This window comes from Lethenteron reissneri, chromosome 55, assembly GCF_015708825.2.
Source record: "Lethenteron reissneri isolate LAM-NWPU_2019-01 chromosome 55, ASM1570882v1, whole genome shotgun sequence".
NCBI classification, from domain to species: domain Eukaryota; kingdom Metazoa; phylum Chordata; class Hyperoartia; order Petromyzontiformes; family Petromyzontidae; genus Lethenteron; species Lethenteron reissneri.
In genome coordinates, this window is record NC_083833.1 from 8,383,180 (window position 1) to 8,401,606 (window position 18,427).

An 18,427-nucleotide genomic window follows, 5' to 3' on the forward strand; every position below is an offset into this window, starting at 1 on the left:
CTACATTTGTAGCTACTACACGTGTAGCTACTACATTTGTAGCTACTACACGTGCAGCTACTACATTTGTAGCTACTACACGTGTAGCTACTACACGTGTAGCTACTACATTTGTAGCTACAACACGTGCAGCTACTACATTTGTAGCTACTACACGTGCAGATACTACATTTGTAGCTACTACACGTGCAGCTACTACATTTGTAGCTACTACATTTGTAGCTACTACATTTGTAGCTACTACACGTGCAGCTACTACACGTGCAGCTACTACATTTGTAGCTAATACATTTGTAGCTACTACATTTGTAGCTACTACACGTGTAGTAGCTACTACATTTGTAGCTACAACACGTGTAGCTACTACATTTGTAGCTACAACACGTGTAGCTACTACATGTGTAGCTACTACACGTGTAGCTACTACATTTGTAGCTACTACATTTGTAGCTACTACACGTGTAGCTACTACATTTGTAGCTACAACACGTGTAGCTACTACATTTGTAGCTACTACACGTGTAGCTACTACATTTGTAGCTACTACACGTGTAGCTACTACATCTGTAGCTACTACACGTGTAGCTACTACATTTGTAGCTACTACACGTGTAGTAGCTACTACACGTGTAGCTACTACACGTGTAGTAGCTACTACACGTGTAGCTACTACATGTGTAGTAGCTACTACATCTGTAGCTACTACACGTGTAGCTACTACACGTGTAGTAGCTACTACATCTGTAGCTACTACACGTGTAGCTACTACACGTGTAGCTACTACACGTGTAGCTACTACATCTGTAGCTACTACACGTGTAGCTACTACATTTGTAGCTACTACACGTGTAGCTACTACATTTGTAGCTACTACACGTGTAGCTACTACACGTGTAGCTACTACACGTGTAGCTACTACATTTGTAGCTACTACACGTGTAGTAGCTACTACACGTGTAGCTACTACACGTGTAGTAGCTACTACACGTGTAGTAGCTACTACATGTGTAGTAGCTACTACATCTGTAGCTACTACACGTGTAGCTACTACACGTGTAGTAGCTACTACACGTGTAGTAGCTACTACACGTGTAGTAGCTACTACACGTGTAGTAGCTACTACATCTGTAGCTACTACACGTGTAGCTACTACACGTGTAGTAGCTACTACATCTGTAGCTACTACACGTGTAGCTACTACACGTGTAGCTACTACACGTGTAGTAGCTACTACACGTGTAGTAGCTACTACACGTGTAGCTACTACACGTGTAGCTACTACATCTGTAGCTACTACACGTGTAGCTACTACATTTGTAGCTACTACACGTGTAGCTACTACATTTGTAGCTACTACACGTGTAGCTACTACATTTGTAGCTACTACACGTGTAGCTACTACATTTGTAGCTACTACACGTGTAGCTACTACACGTGTAGCTACTACACGTGTAGTAGCTACTACATCTGTAGCTACTACATCTGTAGCTACTACACGTGTAGCTACTACACGTGTAGCTACTACACGTGTAGTAGCTACTACATCTGTAGCTACTACATCTGTAGCTACTACATCTGTAGCTACTACACGTGTAGCTACTACACGTGTAGTAGCTACACGTGTAGTAGCTACTACACGTGTAGTAGCTACTACATCTGTAGCTACTACACGTGTAGCTACTACACGTGTAGTAGCTACTACACGTGTAGCTACTACACGTGTAGCTACTACACGTGTAGTAGCTACACGTGTAGTAGCTACTACATCTGTAGTAGCTACTACACGTGTAGCTACTACACGTGTAGTAGCTACTACACGTGTAGTAGCTACTACATCTGTAGCTACTACACGTGTAGTAGCTACACGTGTAGTAGCTACTACACGTGTAGTAGCTACACGTGTAGTAGCTACTACATCTGTAGTAGCTACTACACGTGTAGCTACTACACGTGTAGTAGCTACTACACGTGTAGTAGCTACTACATCTGTAGCTACTACACGTGTAGTAGCTACACGTGTAGTAGCTACTACACGTGTAGTAGCTACACGTGTAGTAGCTACTACATCTGTAGTAGCTACTACACGTGTAGCTACTACACGTGTAGTAGCTACTACACGTGTAGTAGCTACTACACGTGTAGTAGCTACTACACGTGTAGTAGCTACTACACGTGTAGTAGCTACACGTGTAGTAGCTACTACAGATGTAGTAGCTACTACACGTGTAGCTACTACACGTGTAGTAGCTACACGTGTAGTAGCTACTACAGATGTAGTAGCTACTACACGTGTAGCTACTACACGTGTAGTAGCTACACGTGTAGTAGCTACTACATCTGTAGCTACTACACGTGTAGTAGCTACAGATGTAGTAGCTACTACACGTGTAGTAGCTACTACACGTGTAGTAGCTACTACATCTGTAGCTACTTTTGCTACGATGATAATCCGGCACTATTCCCCGAGCTGCCAGTTCCGGTGAACATTCTGGCACCAAATTCCGCGGAGACCTCGCACAAAACTGTAAACGGGTTGACACATTTTTCTTACAAAAAGCACAACTACAATCGACCACAACAATGTTTCTCGCCACCGATCCGCCTTACGGGATCGATGCTGCTGCTGCTGTTGCTGCTTTCACCCATCCGAGAATCTCAACCACGGTCCAGAAGAGCATAGTGGCGAGCAATAGTGGAACAACGTGGACGTCCACAATAATCATAACAACCACCTCCTCATTCGAGACTCGAACATCATGGCACCTCCTCCTGGCTTTCTAGAATCCCTCCTCGAAGACACCATCAGCAGGCCGATGCGCGGCGTCTCCTTCACCATTGGAAGATTTAAAGATGATAGATTTGACTGCAAGCATTCATACTCTTAGTTTTTTCGGTAAAATCACGTAGGTAAAAAATGAAATTTAAATTAATAAAAATAAAATAATAATAATAAAAATCACGACGACGTTTCGGAGGCAACACAAGTCTCCGTCATCAGGTGGGACCGTCACAGCCAGATTTGCTGCATCAAGTGAGGGAGGGATTCCAAGATGCAAGTTCTTAAATACAAGTTAAGGGGGAGGAGAGGGGGGGAGCTTATACTGGTAGGAACGAAGTGGACCAGACCACCAATAGATTAATGTGTCCGTCCGTCCGTCCGTCCGTCCGTCCGTGGGAGGGGTGGTGTTGAGGGTGGTGTTGGAAATGAAAGACTACGAGTCTTTAAATCTCACAGCGTTTCTTGTCAAAACAAACACTTTTAATTAACGTTACACTAGAATACAGTAATTTTTTCTTTAACTCCTCTATACCCGGTCGATATCTCTGTACCGGTACTAAGTATTATTCCTACCAGCCCACCCCGCAGGGTCCTGTTCAGAATGTGGTAGCCAATGAATGGAACGAATCGGGAAGGGAGGCGGGGCTAAAAGAGAGCACGAGGTGCACAAAGTGCACCGAGACATGGGCGTGTTTGTGCGCCGTCGTGATTTTATAATTATTTTATTTTTATTAATTTTTATTTCATTTTTTACCTACGCAACTTTACCGAAAAAACTAAGAGTACAAGATGTAACGAGTCCACCGTGGCCATGCTAGCGAAACGATGGGACCACAGAGTAAACCGCGACATCGTATCTTCTTGGTTCTTTCGGTAAAGTCACGTAGAAGGGAAATAATAAAATAATTATACAAATTTACCCGTAAAAACAAAGTTTTTCACTATAAATCCTTTATATGCGTGGCATCGGTTTTATTTTATTATTAATTTCTGTTTTTCTTGAGTAAGAGTTTCATTTTTATCACATTGGTATTTTAAATTAAATATGAAAAATTTTTTCCTAAAAAGTGGCAAATTTAGGAAAAAAAAATTCACGAAAATAAATTGTCACGCACAACGAGTCTGTGTGCAAAATGTCAGCTCGATTGGATCACGGGAAGTGGGTTAAAAAACGACCGAAAGATTTGCACGGTCGTAAGCGCGCAAGCAAGCAAGCAAGTGAACTTAATATAAAGGATTTAATAAAACATAATACAATAATTCTCACGACGTGGCCGAAACGTCGTGAGAATTATTTTATTATGTTTTTTTTATTTTATTTTATTATTTCCCTTATACGTAACTTTACCGAAAGAACCAAGAAGATGAATCCCTGCAGTCACGAAAGCTTTAAATCACTACATCGTATGTTCTCCTTCAATAGCAGAACCACACCAACTCTCTCCTGAAGCTCTCTCGCGGTGAGCAGACGTTGGAATTTTGCTCCTAAACATGTTGCCATGCTCACGAATACAACGTCGATGTAAGTCAGCTCAAGCCTCCTGCAAATCACGTGACTTCTAAAGTACAGGTTTTATTTTTGTGTGGGTTAGATCGTACTCTTAGTTTTTTCGGTAAAGTCACGTCTACGTACACCTCTTTTAGCCACGCCCCCCCCCCCTCCCAATACGTTCCATTCATTGGCTACCACATTCTGATAAGCTCACCCCCCTCCCCCTTAACTTGTATTTAAGAGCTTGCATCTTGGAATCCCTGCCTCACTTGATACAGCAAATCTGGCTGTGACGGTCCCACCTAAAGACGGAAACTTGTGTTGCCTCCGAAACGTCGTGATTTTTATTATTTTATTTTTATTAATTTTAATTTCATTTTATTACCCACGTGACTTTACCGAAAAAACTAAGAGTATGAATCCTTGCAGTCACGAAAGCTTCAAATCTAGAATGGGTTAGATCGCTTAAATATAAATGTGCCGTTAAACCCGCCACGACCCGACACAGCCAATTAGTAAGGTTTGTCACGTAAACAGAACGTGGCCAATTCGTTACTAGTCCAGCACACCGGTGTGTTGGAGAGCAAACCCAAAATATTTACAATCTGAGAACAACTAGCATCATCAGGCGGCAGCCAGACCAACACACCGGTGTGTTGTACTAGTAACGGATTGGCCACGTTCTGTTCACGTGACATATTGGTCTGTGTGGCCACCCCCACTCTGAATTCCTCGCCCCGCCCCCTGTGAAAACAGACACCGCTCCCTCCTCCACACCGCTCACTTCTGCTCGCTACTTCTCTCTTCTCGCTCACTCCTCCCTCAACCTCTCATCGACACCGACCTCTCATCATCCCGAACATCTCGGCGCAGTCATTTTCTCTTCTGTCTCCTCCTCCTCCTCGTTCTCTCTCTTACTGCTGCTCATCTTGAGCCGTGCCTTCCTAAATTTCGATTTCAAGCTTTCGTGACTGCAGGGATTCATCTTCTTGGTTCTTTCGGTAAAGTCACGTAGAATGGAAATAATAAAATAATAAAAATAAAACGTAATAAAATAATTCTCACGACGTTTCGGCCACAACACAAGTAGCCGTCCTCAGGTGAAGACCAACATGACGCTGTCTCCCAACATTCAGACGCTGTCTCCCCGACAGACCTGGTCTTCACCTGAGGACGGCTGCTTGCGTTGTGGCCGAAACGTCGTGAGAATTATTTTATTATGTTTTATTCTTATTATTTTATTATTTCCGACCGTGCCCTCCTCTTTGCCCGTCTCAGGGAGGACTTCCATCCCTGATTCCACTCCGTTGCCTGCGCATCTTAGAGCTCCACGGTGGCGAGATGGTAACTATTCTTAGGTTTTTTTGGTAAAGTCACGTAGGTAAAAAAAATTAAAGATGGAACTTGTGTTGCCTCCGAAACGTCGTGATTTTTATTTTATTTTACTTTTATTAATTAAATGTTTTTACCTACGTGACTTTACAGAAAAAAACAAAGAATATGAATCCTTGCAATCACAAAAGTTTCAAATCTAGAGATGTTAACTACCTCGCCTGGTATGCAGGAGGTCTTAGATTTTATCCCGAACCTGACGTATGTTGTATATTTGGAATTTGCGTCTCTCTCTCTCTCTATCTCATTCTTCATCACGGTGGCTCGGAAATGTTAACTACCTCGCCTGGTATGCAGAATGTCTTAGATTTTATCCCGAACCTGATGTCTGTTGTATGTTTGGAATTTGCATGTCTCTCTCTCTCATTCTTCATCACGGTGGCTAGGAGATGTTAACTACCTCGCCTGGTATGCAGGAGGTCGTGGGTTCGATCCCGACCCTGACGCCTTTCTGTATATGTGTAGTTTGCGTGTCTCTCCCTCCGGGATCGCATTGATTTTTCTCCAGGTCCTCTGGGTTTTCCTGCCACTTTTAGAATCCACATCGCCCGTTTGGAGTATTTGGCTGCTGTACATTTCCACACGACGATAAGCCACTTGGCTGAGTTGTCATCCGTGATGGCCAGGTCGCTTCTGAAAAAGAGCCGTGCATAGCTCAGTAGACCTTACCTGCTAAAATAAATCAATGATCCTCTCCCCCGCCCCCCACCCCCGTTTGCTGAGCTTTTGCACATCTGACTCTACCCCCCTCCCCGTGATGTGGTGCCACGGGTACGTGGATGTACAGGCTGCTTCAAAAATGTTTACACTCCGGAGAATTTCAAACAACACCACAATAAATGTGCCTCCTCCGGGCTCTGGAGACCACCTGGAGAAGATTCCAGGTCACGCGTTGACAACGATGGCGAACGAGTGGAAACTCTTAGACTTTTTGAAGCTATTAAAATATTTGTTATCACGTTACAATGTATTATTATCCGTTCTTTTACCATTAAAACCGAAAGTCCCATATGAGTGTGAGACATTTTTTTAAGCACCCTGTACTTTGACAAACACCACTACTTGCCGAAACACCCTCGCAGGGGCAACGGAAACTGGAAAAGGAACTCGCCGCTCTGCTGATGTGCATGCGCGCAAGGGCTTTCCACGGCGTAACACCTCTGCCATCTGGCGGCAAGGTGTGGGAACAAAGGATACCATTCCTGCACCAAAGGGGGTGTCCCTGAACTTATCGTATTACTTGCTACTAATCGAGCTGACGCAGCTGCAACGCACATCACAACATAATATTGTAATGAACAATCATTTCATGGTCGTGTGCTATGAAGAAGGGCCATTGCCCAAACCGTCGGCTATTACGCATGTTATTTTCATTTTAAGGCCACAAAGACAAAGACCCCCCGCGTAGCCTTAACACACTTGTTGGGCAAGTGCTGTTAGCGAGTACCTTTGAAGGCTCGCACGACACACGAGGGGGTGGGTGGCCAGCACCACACCAGGCCGCCCTCTCTCTCCCCAGTGACGATGTTTACACACCGCAACAGGTACTCATTTAAGGCGGAGTGGATCTAGGCGAGACCCAGGACCGGTTCAGATAATCGCCACTGGCGTTAGTGGCCGCGAGCGGGAATCGAACTCGGGCCGCGGCAGAGGTCGCAACCGGGTACCCGATACCCGTACCCTACCCGATACCTGGCTACCCGTACCCGGCCGGGTACAGGTACAGGTATTCGTTTGCGACCCTTGTGCGGCCGGGTACGGGTACGGGTAGACCGTGAGTAACCGTTTGTCACTCATTTCGGGTAGGGTACGGGTACGGGTAGCGTACGAGTACCCGTACCCGGCTACGGGTACCTGTTTGCGACCTCTGGTGCGGCCGGGTAAGGAATCAAAAACCGTTTGCGACCTCTGGGCCGCGGGGTTTTGTAGCGCAGCGCGCTAACCACTGCACCACCGCTCCCCACGTTTCAGTCGACACCAACACGAGGCACGGCGACGACGTTGGCTGGTTGTTATGCATCATCCCCAATGCGGCATCAGCAGCGGCATCAGCGACGTAATGTTTTTATATAAAATCATTGCCATCGTTGTAATTATCATTATTCTTCTAAGTGTTCACACAGCAGGATGGGCTCGCCGAGTCTCAAGACTCTTTTGCAAGAGGGTGCTGTCAAGCACCCTCTTGGCCCACGTGTGAGAGCTGGCGTTGCTTAACACGCAAGTCTGAACCCTGCCGATGAGAAACTGACGCATTGATTACACTGAGAACGCCGCGGGGAAGGGAGGGGGGGAAAAAAAGGAAAATCACCCCCACAGAAGTGCTGCGTTACTGATGGGATGCGTAAAACGATTACTGGATGTGTTTTATGCACAGAGAGAGAGAGAGGGGGGTGGGAGGGTGGGCGTTTGGCCTGATTGCGTAATTTGTCAGTGTCTTTTTATTAAGACACAGTACTACACAGGAGCATGGGTTGGGTGTTCTATTCTCCGACTTCTCCCCCCGACACACCCCACAGCCCCCTACCCCGCTGTATATTAAATTAATAGTGGGGGGGCGTCTTATAATCCGGTGTGGGTTGTGGTGTTGGTTGTGGTGTGGGTGGTGTGGTGGTGGGGTGTGTGTGTGGTGGGTGGTGTGGATGGGTGTGGTGGTGAGTATGTGGTGTGTGGTGGGGTGTATGTGGTGTGTGTGGTGGTGTGTGTGTTTGGTGGTGGGGTGTGTTTAGTGGAGTGTGTGTAGTGGGGTGTGTGTGTGGTGGGGGGTGTGTGGTGGTGAGTATGTGGTGTGTGGTGGGGTTTATGTGGTGTGTGTGATGTGTGGTGTGTGTGGTGCGGTGGGGTATAGTGTGTGGGGTGTGTGGTGGGTGTGGGTGATGTGGTGTGGTGTGTTGGTGTGTGTGTGGTGGGGTGTGTGTGATGTGTGGTGTGTGGTGGGGTGTGTGTGGTGTGTGGTGGGGTGTGGGTGATGTGGTGTGGTGTGTTGGTGTGTGTGTGGTGGGTGTGTGGTGAGTGCGATAGTGCAGCGGTTAGCGCTACACTGCGCTATGAACCCGACGACACGGATTCGATTCCCGCTCACGGCCAACACCAGTGACGATTATCTGAACCGGTCCCGGGCCTCCCCTAGGTCGACTCAGCCTCAAACGAGTACCTGTTGCGGTGTGTAAATATTGCCACTGGGGAGACAAAGGCGGCCGGGCGTGGTGTTAGCCATCCACCCCCTCGTGTATCGTGCCGGCCTTCATAGGTGCTCGCTAACAGCGGGCAAGAAACACGCCTTCGTGGTGCGTCTTACTTTCCGGCGCGTCTTATAATTCGGAGAATTCGTCATTGCAGGTGGCGAGTGAGAGCGTGACCACGGCGCGGTGTCGTGGCAGTGGTGGAATATCGCACAAACATCGTCTCAGGGGAGATTTTAACCTCTCACTATCACACCCCCCACTCCCCACTCTCACCCCCCCCCCCCCCCCCCATTATCACCCCCCACTCTCACCCCCCCCACTCCCTACTCTCACCCCCCCCATTCTCACCCCCACTCTCACCCCCCACTCCGCACTATCACCCCCCCCCATTCTCACCCCCCACTCTCACCCCCCCCCCACTCTCCACTCTCACCCCCCACTCTCACCCCCCACTCTCACCCCCCCACTCTCACCCCCCCACTCCCCACTCTCACCCCCCCCATTCTCACCCCCACTCTCACCCCCCACTCCGCACTATCACCCCCCCCCATTCTCACCCCCCACTCTCACCCCCCCCACTCTCCACTCTCACCCCCCACTCTCACCCCCCACTCTCACCCCCCCCCACTCCCCACTCTCACCCCCCACCCTATTCCCACTCCCCACTACCACCCCCCCCACTCTCTCCCCCCTCTCACCCCCTACTCCCCACCATCACCCCCCAATTCTCACCCCCTCCCCCCGCTCTCACACCCCCCCCCACTCCGCACTATCACCCCCCAATTCTCACCGCCCCCTCCCTCCCCACCTCTCACTCCTCCCTCCCTCCCCACCTCTCACCCCCCCCCCACTTCCCCCCCCCCTCCCCCCACTCCCCCCCACCTCCTTCCCACGGGAGGTGTATGTGTCCCCGAATCTTGTATGAGTTTAAAGTGCGCGGCGCGTCGCGAGGGAGGGAGACAAAGGCGGCCGGGTACAAGCACGGGGAGGGGGGGGGATTAGCGGGGGGCAACACGTGAGACAGAGGAACACACACACACACGCAACAAAGACAAAGATCCCCCGCGTAGCCTGAATACACTGTTAGGACAAGTGCTGTTACCTATGAAGGCCGGCACGGCACACGAGGGGGTGGGTGGGCCAGCAACCATGCCCGGCCGCCTTTGTCTCCCCAGTGACGATGCTTACACAGAGCAGCAGGTAGTAAATTAAGGCTGAGTCGACCTACAGGAGGGAGGCCCAGTTCCGGTTTAGATGCGAGCCGATTTAGAATCGAACTCGGCTCTTTGACGGGTTCGCGGAGCAATGCGCTAACCGCGGCGCCACCGCTCCCTGCACTGAATACAGTATTTGATAAAAACATAAACACCCACGCGTATGGCACACACACACAAATCATACTACTGCTGCTACTCCTACACACAAACACTCATAAACACCACACACGAACACATAAACACACACAGCAACAGGTGGCCGTGACGTCACCACAGCGCTTGTGCCAGGCTAGGTGCGCAAAGTCACGGGAGAGACCCAGGTGGTACGGGTTGACTGCTGTGCCAGGCTAGGTACACAAAGTCACGGGATAGACCCAGATGGTACGGGTTGACTGCTGTGCCAGGCTAGGTTCAGGAGGTCACGGGAGAGACCCAGGTGGTACGGGTTGACTGCTGTGCCAGGCTAGGTGCAAGAGGTCACGGGATAGACCCAGGTGGTACGGGTTGACTGCTGTGCCAGGCTAAGTGCAGGAGGTCACGGGACAGACCCAGGTGGTACGAGTTGACTGCTGTGCCAGGCTAGGTGCAGGAGGTCACGGGACAGACCCAGGTGGTACGAGTTGACTGCTGTGCCAGGCTAGGTGCAGGAGGTCACGGGAGAGACCCAGGTGGTACGGGTTGACTGCTGTGCCAGGCTAGGTGCAGGAGGTCACGGGAGAGACCCAGGTGGTACGGGTTGACTGCTGTGCCAGGCTAGGTGCAGGAGGTCACGGGATAGACCCAGGTGGTACGAGTTGACTGCTGTGCCAGGCTAGGTGCAGGAGGTCACGGGAGAGACCCAGGTGGTACGGGTTGACGGCTGTGCCAGGCTAGGTGCAGGAGGTCACGGGAGAGACCCAGGTGGTACGGGTTGACGGCTGTGCCAGGCTAGGTGCAGGAGGTCACGGGAGAGACCCAGGTGGTACGGGTTGACTGCTGTGCCAGGCTAGGTACACAAAGTCACGGGATAGACCCAGATGGTACGGGTTGACTGCTGTGCCAGGCTAGGTGCACAAAGTCACGGGAGAGACCCAGGTGGTACGGGTTGACTGCTGTGCCAGGCTAGGTGCACAAAGTCACGGGAGAGACCCAGGTGGTACGGGTTGACTGCTGTGCCAGGCTAGGTACACAAAGTCACGGGAGACCCAGGTGGTACGGGTTGACTGGTATGCCAGGCTAGGTACACAAAGTCACGGGAGAGACCCAGGTGGTACGGGTTGACTGCTGTGCCAGGCTAGGTACACAAAGTCCCGGGAGAGACCCAGGTGGTACGGGTTGACTGCTGTGCCAGGCTAGGTGCACAAAGTCCCGGGAGAGACCCAGGTGGTACGGGTTGACTGCTGTGCCAGGCTAGGTGCAGGAGGTCACGGGAGACCCAGGTGGTACTGGTTGACTGCTGTGCCAGGCTAGGTGCAGGAGGTCACGAGAGAGACCCAGGTAGTACGGGTTGACTGCTGTGCCAGGCTAGGTGCAGGAGGTCACGGGAGAGACCCAGGTGGTACGAGTTGACTGCTGTGCCAGGCTAGGTGCAGGAGGTCACGGGAGAGACCCAGGTGGTACGGGTTGACTGCTGTGCCAGGCTAGGTGCACAAAGTCACGGGAGAGACCCAGGTGGTACGGGTTGACTGCTGTGCCAGGCTAGGTACACAAAGTCACGGGATAGACCCAGATGGTACGGGTTGACTGCTGTGCCAGGCTAGGTGCACAAAGTCACGGGAGAGACCCAGGTGGTACGGGTTGACTGCTGTGCCAGGCTAGGTGCACAAAGTCACGGGAGAGACCCAGGTGGTACGGGTTGACTGCTGTGCCAGGCTAGGTACACAAAGTCACGGGAGACCCAGGTGGTACGGGTTGACTGGTATGCCAGGCTAGGTACACAAAGTCACGGGAGAGACCCAGGTGGTACGGGTTGACTGCTGTGCCAGGCTAGGTACACAAAGTCCCGGGAGAGACCCAGGTGGTACGGGTTGACTGCTGTGCCAGGCTAGGTGCAGGAGGTCACGGGAGAGACCCAGGTGGTACGAGTTGACTGCTGTGCCAGGCTAGGTGCAGGAGGTCACGGGAGACCCAGGTGGTACTGGTTGACTGCTGTGCCAGGCTAGGTGCAGGAGGTCACGAGAGAGACCCAGGTAGTACGGGTTGACTGCTGTGCCAGGCTAGGTGCAGGAGGTCACGGGAGAGACCCAGGTGGTACGAGTTGACTGCTGTGCCAGGCTAGGTGCAGGAGGTCACGGGAGAGACCCAGGTGGTACGGGTTGACTGCTGTGCCAGGCTAGGTGCAGGAGGTCACGGGAGAGACCCAGGTGGTACGGGTTGACTGCTGTGCCAGGCTAGGTGCAGGAGGTCACGGGATAGACCCAGGTGGTACGAGTTGACTGCTGTGCCAGGCTAGGTGCAGGAGGTCACGGGAGAGACCCAGGTGGTACGGGTTGACGGCTGTGCCAGGCTAGGTGCAGGAGGTCACGGGAGAGACCCAGGTGGTACGGGTTGACGACTGTGCCAGGCTAGGTGCAGGAGGTCACGGGAGAGACCCAGGTGGTACGGGTTGACTGCTGTGCCAGGCTAGGTACACAAAGTCACGGGATAGACCCAGATGGTACGGGTTGACTGCTGTGCCAGGCTAGGTGCACAAAGTCACGGGAGAGACCCAGGTGGTACGGGTTGACTGATGTGCCAGGCTAGGTGCACAAAGTCACGGGAGAGACCCAGGTGGTACGGGTTGACTGATGTGCCAGGCTAGGTACACAAAGTCACGGGAGACCCAGGTGGTACGGGTTGACTGGTGTGCCAGGCTAGGTACACAAAGTCACGGGAGAGACCCAGGTGGTACGGGTTGACTGCTGTGCCAGGCTAGGTACACAAAGTCCCGGGAGAGACCCAGGTGGTACGGGTTGACTGCTGTGCCAGGCTAGGTGCACAAAGTCCCGGGAGAGACCCAGGTGGTACGGGTTGACTGCTGTGCCAGGCTAGGTGCAGGAGGTCACGGGAGACCCAGGTGGTACTGGTTGACTGCTGTGCCAGGCTAGGTGCAGGAGGTCACGAGAGAGACCCAGGTAGTACGGGTTGACTGCTGTGCCAGGCTAGGTGCAGGAGGTCACGGGAGAGACCCAGGTGGTACGAGTTGACTGCTGTGCCAGGCTAGGTGCAGGAGGTCACGGGAGAGACCCAGGTGGTACGGGTTGACTGCTGTGCCAGGCTAAGTGCACAAAGTCACGGGAGAGACCCAGGTGGTACGGGTTGACTGCTGTGCCAGGCTAGGTATACAAAGTCACGGGATAGACCCAGATGGTACGCGTTGACTGCTGTGACCGACAGAGGCACTACCTGTGCCGTCTCTCCCGGCGATCCGCTCGTTGTTACACACGGACACGCACGCACACACACACTGACATATACACACACTCACACGTACACACACGTGTACACACACACTAACATGTACACACACTCACACATACACATAAACACACACGTACACACACGTGTACATACACACTAACATGTACACACACTCACACATACACACGTGTACACACACACTGACATGTACACACACTCACAAATACACCTAAACACACGTACACACACACTAACATGTACACACACTCACACGTACACACACGTGTACACACACACACTAACATGTACACACACTCACACATACACATAAACACACACGTACACACACGTGTACATACACACTAACATGTACACACACTCACACATACACACGTGTACACACACACTGACATGTACACACTCACAAATACACCTAAACACACGTACACACGCACTAACATGTACACACACTCACATACACACTGACATATACACACACACTGACATATACACACACTCACACACACAGACTGGCATATACACACACACTGACATGTACACACACTCACACCTTCACACACACTAACACGTACACACTTACACACATAAACACACACACTAACATGTACACACACTGACACATACACATGAACACACACACTAACATGTACACACATTCACACACACTAGCATATACACACGTACACACACTCACGCATACACATGAACACACACACACTAACACGTACACGCGTACACACCCCACGTGTACACACAAACAGATACGCGCACGCATAAAACTACACACACACAAAGATCCCCCGTATAGTCTCAACAAGTGCTTATAGCGAGCACCTACGAAGGCCGGCACGGCACGCGAGGCGGCACCACGCCCGGCCGCCTTTGTCTCCCCAGTGGCGTCGTTTACACACCGCATCGTCTACTCGTTTGAGGCTGAGTCGACCTAGGGGAGGCCCAGGACCGGATCAGATAATCGTCATTGGTGTTGGTGGCCGTGAATCGAACTCGGTTCTCCGGATTAATAGCGCAGCCGCTCCACCACCGCTCCACATAAAAGAGGCACACACACGTACACACATTGACAGACACACACACATTGACAGACACACACACATTGACAGACACACACATATTGCCAGAGACACACACATGAAGACACACACACACATTGACAGACACACACACATTGACAGAGACACACACATGAAGACACACACACATTGACAGACACACACACACATTGACAGAGACACACACATGAAAACACACACACATTGACAGACACACACACATCGACAGACACACACAAAGACAGAGACACACACACACATCGACAGACACACACACATTGCCAGAGAGACACGCAATGGAGAGACAAGGAGACGCAACGCGCATAGAGACAGGAGACAGCGGAGACACAGAGACACTCGGGGAGACACGGAGACACTCACAGAGACACGGATACACTCACGTAGACATCCAAGGAGTAACTGAGACAATCGCGGAGACACTCACAGAGTAAGACACTCACGGAGACACTCACAGAGAGACGGAAACACCGAGACAATCACGGAGACACGCACGGAGACACTCACGGAGACACGGAGCCGTAACCCAGCAAGAGAATGAACGAGAGACACCCAGGAGGTCCCCAGAGAAGAAGACGCGACAACACTGATCAACAAAGATCCCCCGTGTAGCCTTCACAGGCTGTCGGGGCAAGTGCTGTTAGCGAGCGGCACCTGTGAAGGCTACCGGCACTGTGGCACACGAGGGGGTGGGTGGCCAGCACCACGCCCGACCGCCTTTGTCTCCCCAGTGGCGATGTTTACACACCGCACCGGGTTACTCATTTAAGACAGAGCGGATCTAGGCGAGACGCTGCGCCACCGCTCCTCACTGACCAACAGGCACACGGAGACAGTGACACGGATGGAATAACAACACGGAGACACAGAGAAAGAGACATCAAGATTGTACGCGGACTCGTGGAGACGCGGAGACACTCACGATCCCACAGAGATGCTCACGAATACACGGAGAGATACACAGGGAGACACAGATACACACAGGGACACATAGAAAGACACGGAGACACTGAGAGACACACAGGGAGACACAGTGAGACGCAGGCAGAGGCAGAAACACACAGGGAAACAGGGAGAGACACACGGAGACACAGAGACACAGGGAGACAGGGAGAGAAACACGGAGACACAGAGAGAGACACAGAGATACACACGGAGACAGAGAGACAGAGAGAGACACGGATACACAGGCAGAGACACACGGAGACAGAGAGGGACTCTTAGAGACACAGAAGGACACGCACGAAGACACAGAGCGACACGGAGACACTGAGATACGCTTAGAGACACAGGGAGAGACACAGACACGCGGGGGAGAAACTGAGAGAGACACACACACACGAAGACATGACGAAACGCACAGAGGCACACTTGTGTGGAGACAGCAACAGGGAAACGTTCACACGAACGCAGAGAGAGCCTCATGAAGACACGGAGACACACAGAGACACGCACGAAGACACGGAGACACGTGAAAACACGGAGACACACAGAGACACGCACGAAGACACGGAGACACACAGAGACACGCATGAAGACACGGAGACACGTGAAGACACGGAGACACACAGAGACACGCACGAAGACACGGAGACACAGAGGCACTCATGAAGAGACGGAGACACGTGAAGACACGGAGACACACAGAGACACGCACGAAGACACGGAGACACAGAGGCACTCATGAAGAGACGGAGACACGTGAAGACACGGAGACACACAGAGACACGCACGAAGACACGGAGACACAGAGGCACTCATGAAGAGACGGAGACACGTGAAGACACGGAGACACACAGAGACACGCACGAAGACACGGAGACACAGAGGCACTCATGAAGACACGGAGACACGTGAAGACACGGAGACACACAGAGACACGCACGAAGACACGGAGACACAGAGGCACTCATGAAGACACGGAGACACACAGAGACACGCACGGAGACACCGAGGCACTCATGAAGACAAATACGGAGACATGGAGTAGAATACGGAGCCTCGTGGAGACAGAGAGAGAGACACAGGACACACGGACACACAAATATATGGACACACAGAGACACGGAGATACACAGACACACGGAGACACAATGATAGACGGACACACGGATACCCACTGCTACACGGAGACACACAGACAAACGGAAACACACAAGGAGACACACAGCCATACACGGAGACACACAGACACACACGGAGATACACAGACACACACGGAGACACACAGACACACACGGAGACATAAAGATACCCAAAGACATATAAAGACGCGCGGAGATGCCCAGACACACGAAGACACACGGCGACCCACGGAGACACACGGAGACCCACGAAGACACACGAAGACACACGGAGACACACGGAGACCCACGAAGACACACGGAGACCCACGGAATCACACGGAGACAGACGGAGACACACGGAGACACACGGAGACCCACGAAGACAGACGGAGACACACGGAGACCCACGGAGACACACGGAGACGACACGGAGACACACGGAGACCCACGGAGACAGACGGAGACCCACGGAGACCCACGAAGACACACGGAGACACACAGAGACACACGAAGACACACGGAGACACACGAAGACACACAAAGACACACGAAGACACACGGAGACCCACGGAGACACACGGAGACACACGGAGACACACAGATACCCACGGAGACACACGAAGACACACGGAGACCCACGGAGACACACGGATACACACTGAGACACACAGATACCCACGGAGACACACGAAGACACACGGAGACAGACGAAGATCCACGGAGACACACGAAGACACACGGAGACACACGGAGACACACGAAGACACACGGAGACACACGGAGACCCACGAAGACACACGGACCCACGGAGACACACGGAGACACACGAAGACACACGGAGACACACGAAGACCCACAGAGACACACGAAGACACACGGAGACCCACGAAGACACACGAAGACACACGGAGACCCACGGACACCCACGGATACACACAAAGACACACAAAGACACACGGAGACACACGGAGACACACGAAGACCCACAGAGACACACAGACACCCACGGAGACACACGGAGACCCATGGACACCCGCGGATACACACAAAGACACACGGAGACCCACGAAGACAGACGGAGACACACGAAGACACACGGATATGAAGACCCACGGAGACGACAGGGACACACTCACCACTCACTCACACAGGTGTACGACGAGTCACAAGCCCGCCCGCCCCCGTCTCTCCGTTCCCCTTAACTCCACCCCCCCCTCTGCATCCCCTTCAGGTGAGCAAACCCCCACGGTGTCAGCTCTACCCCCCCCCCCCTTCCAAGCGCCCCCTCTCGATCTCCCCCCCCCTTGCCTCGACACCGACCCCCTCTGCCAACGCTGTGGCCCCCCACGATCGGCTCACCTCGCGAGTGCGTCTGTGGCGAGCGGAGGTGTCGACGCAGAGCGACGCGCAGTCCACGCGGTTCGTGGCGACCTCCTCCAAAAGGGGGGGTCCCCGACGCAGCGCGCGCACGCGCCCGCGCGCGTGCAACACAGATCCCGAGCAGAGCAAAGGGGGTGGCAAGGGGTGGAGAGCGGTGGTGGTGGTGGGGGGGGGGGTCCCTGCTTCCTTGAACAAAGCGAGGAAATGGGGGGGTCCGCGGACGATCCAAGAAAGGTTTACGTGGAGAGAAAGGGGGTCGTGGTGGTGGTGCTGGTTGTGGTGGGTAGACGGATTTGAAACGAGCTGCAGAGAAGGAATGAACGAAGGGGATATCGGTCCCCCCCCCTGGGTTTGTCGAAGAGGGGGCTGGTGAAGGGGGTCCCCGAGCTGATGGAGTTGGAATGATGGGGGGGTGGAAGGGGGGTCCTTGTG

General features: G+C 52.2%; 1 protein-coding gene across 2 annotated transcripts in view; it reads right to left on the minus strand.

Annotated features, from left to right (window-relative positions):
• LOC133356827 (sodium- and chloride-dependent GABA transporter 3-like) overlaps window positions 1-18,427 on the minus strand; it is a 75,984-nt gene extending 57,557 nt beyond the window's left edge. For both annotated transcript variants that reach the window (XR_009756901.1, XM_061574541.1), the window contains exon 1: window positions 17,975-18,427. The gene's annotated coding sequence lies outside the window, so the exon portion shown is untranslated. The remainder of the gene's footprint in view (window positions 1-17,974) is intronic.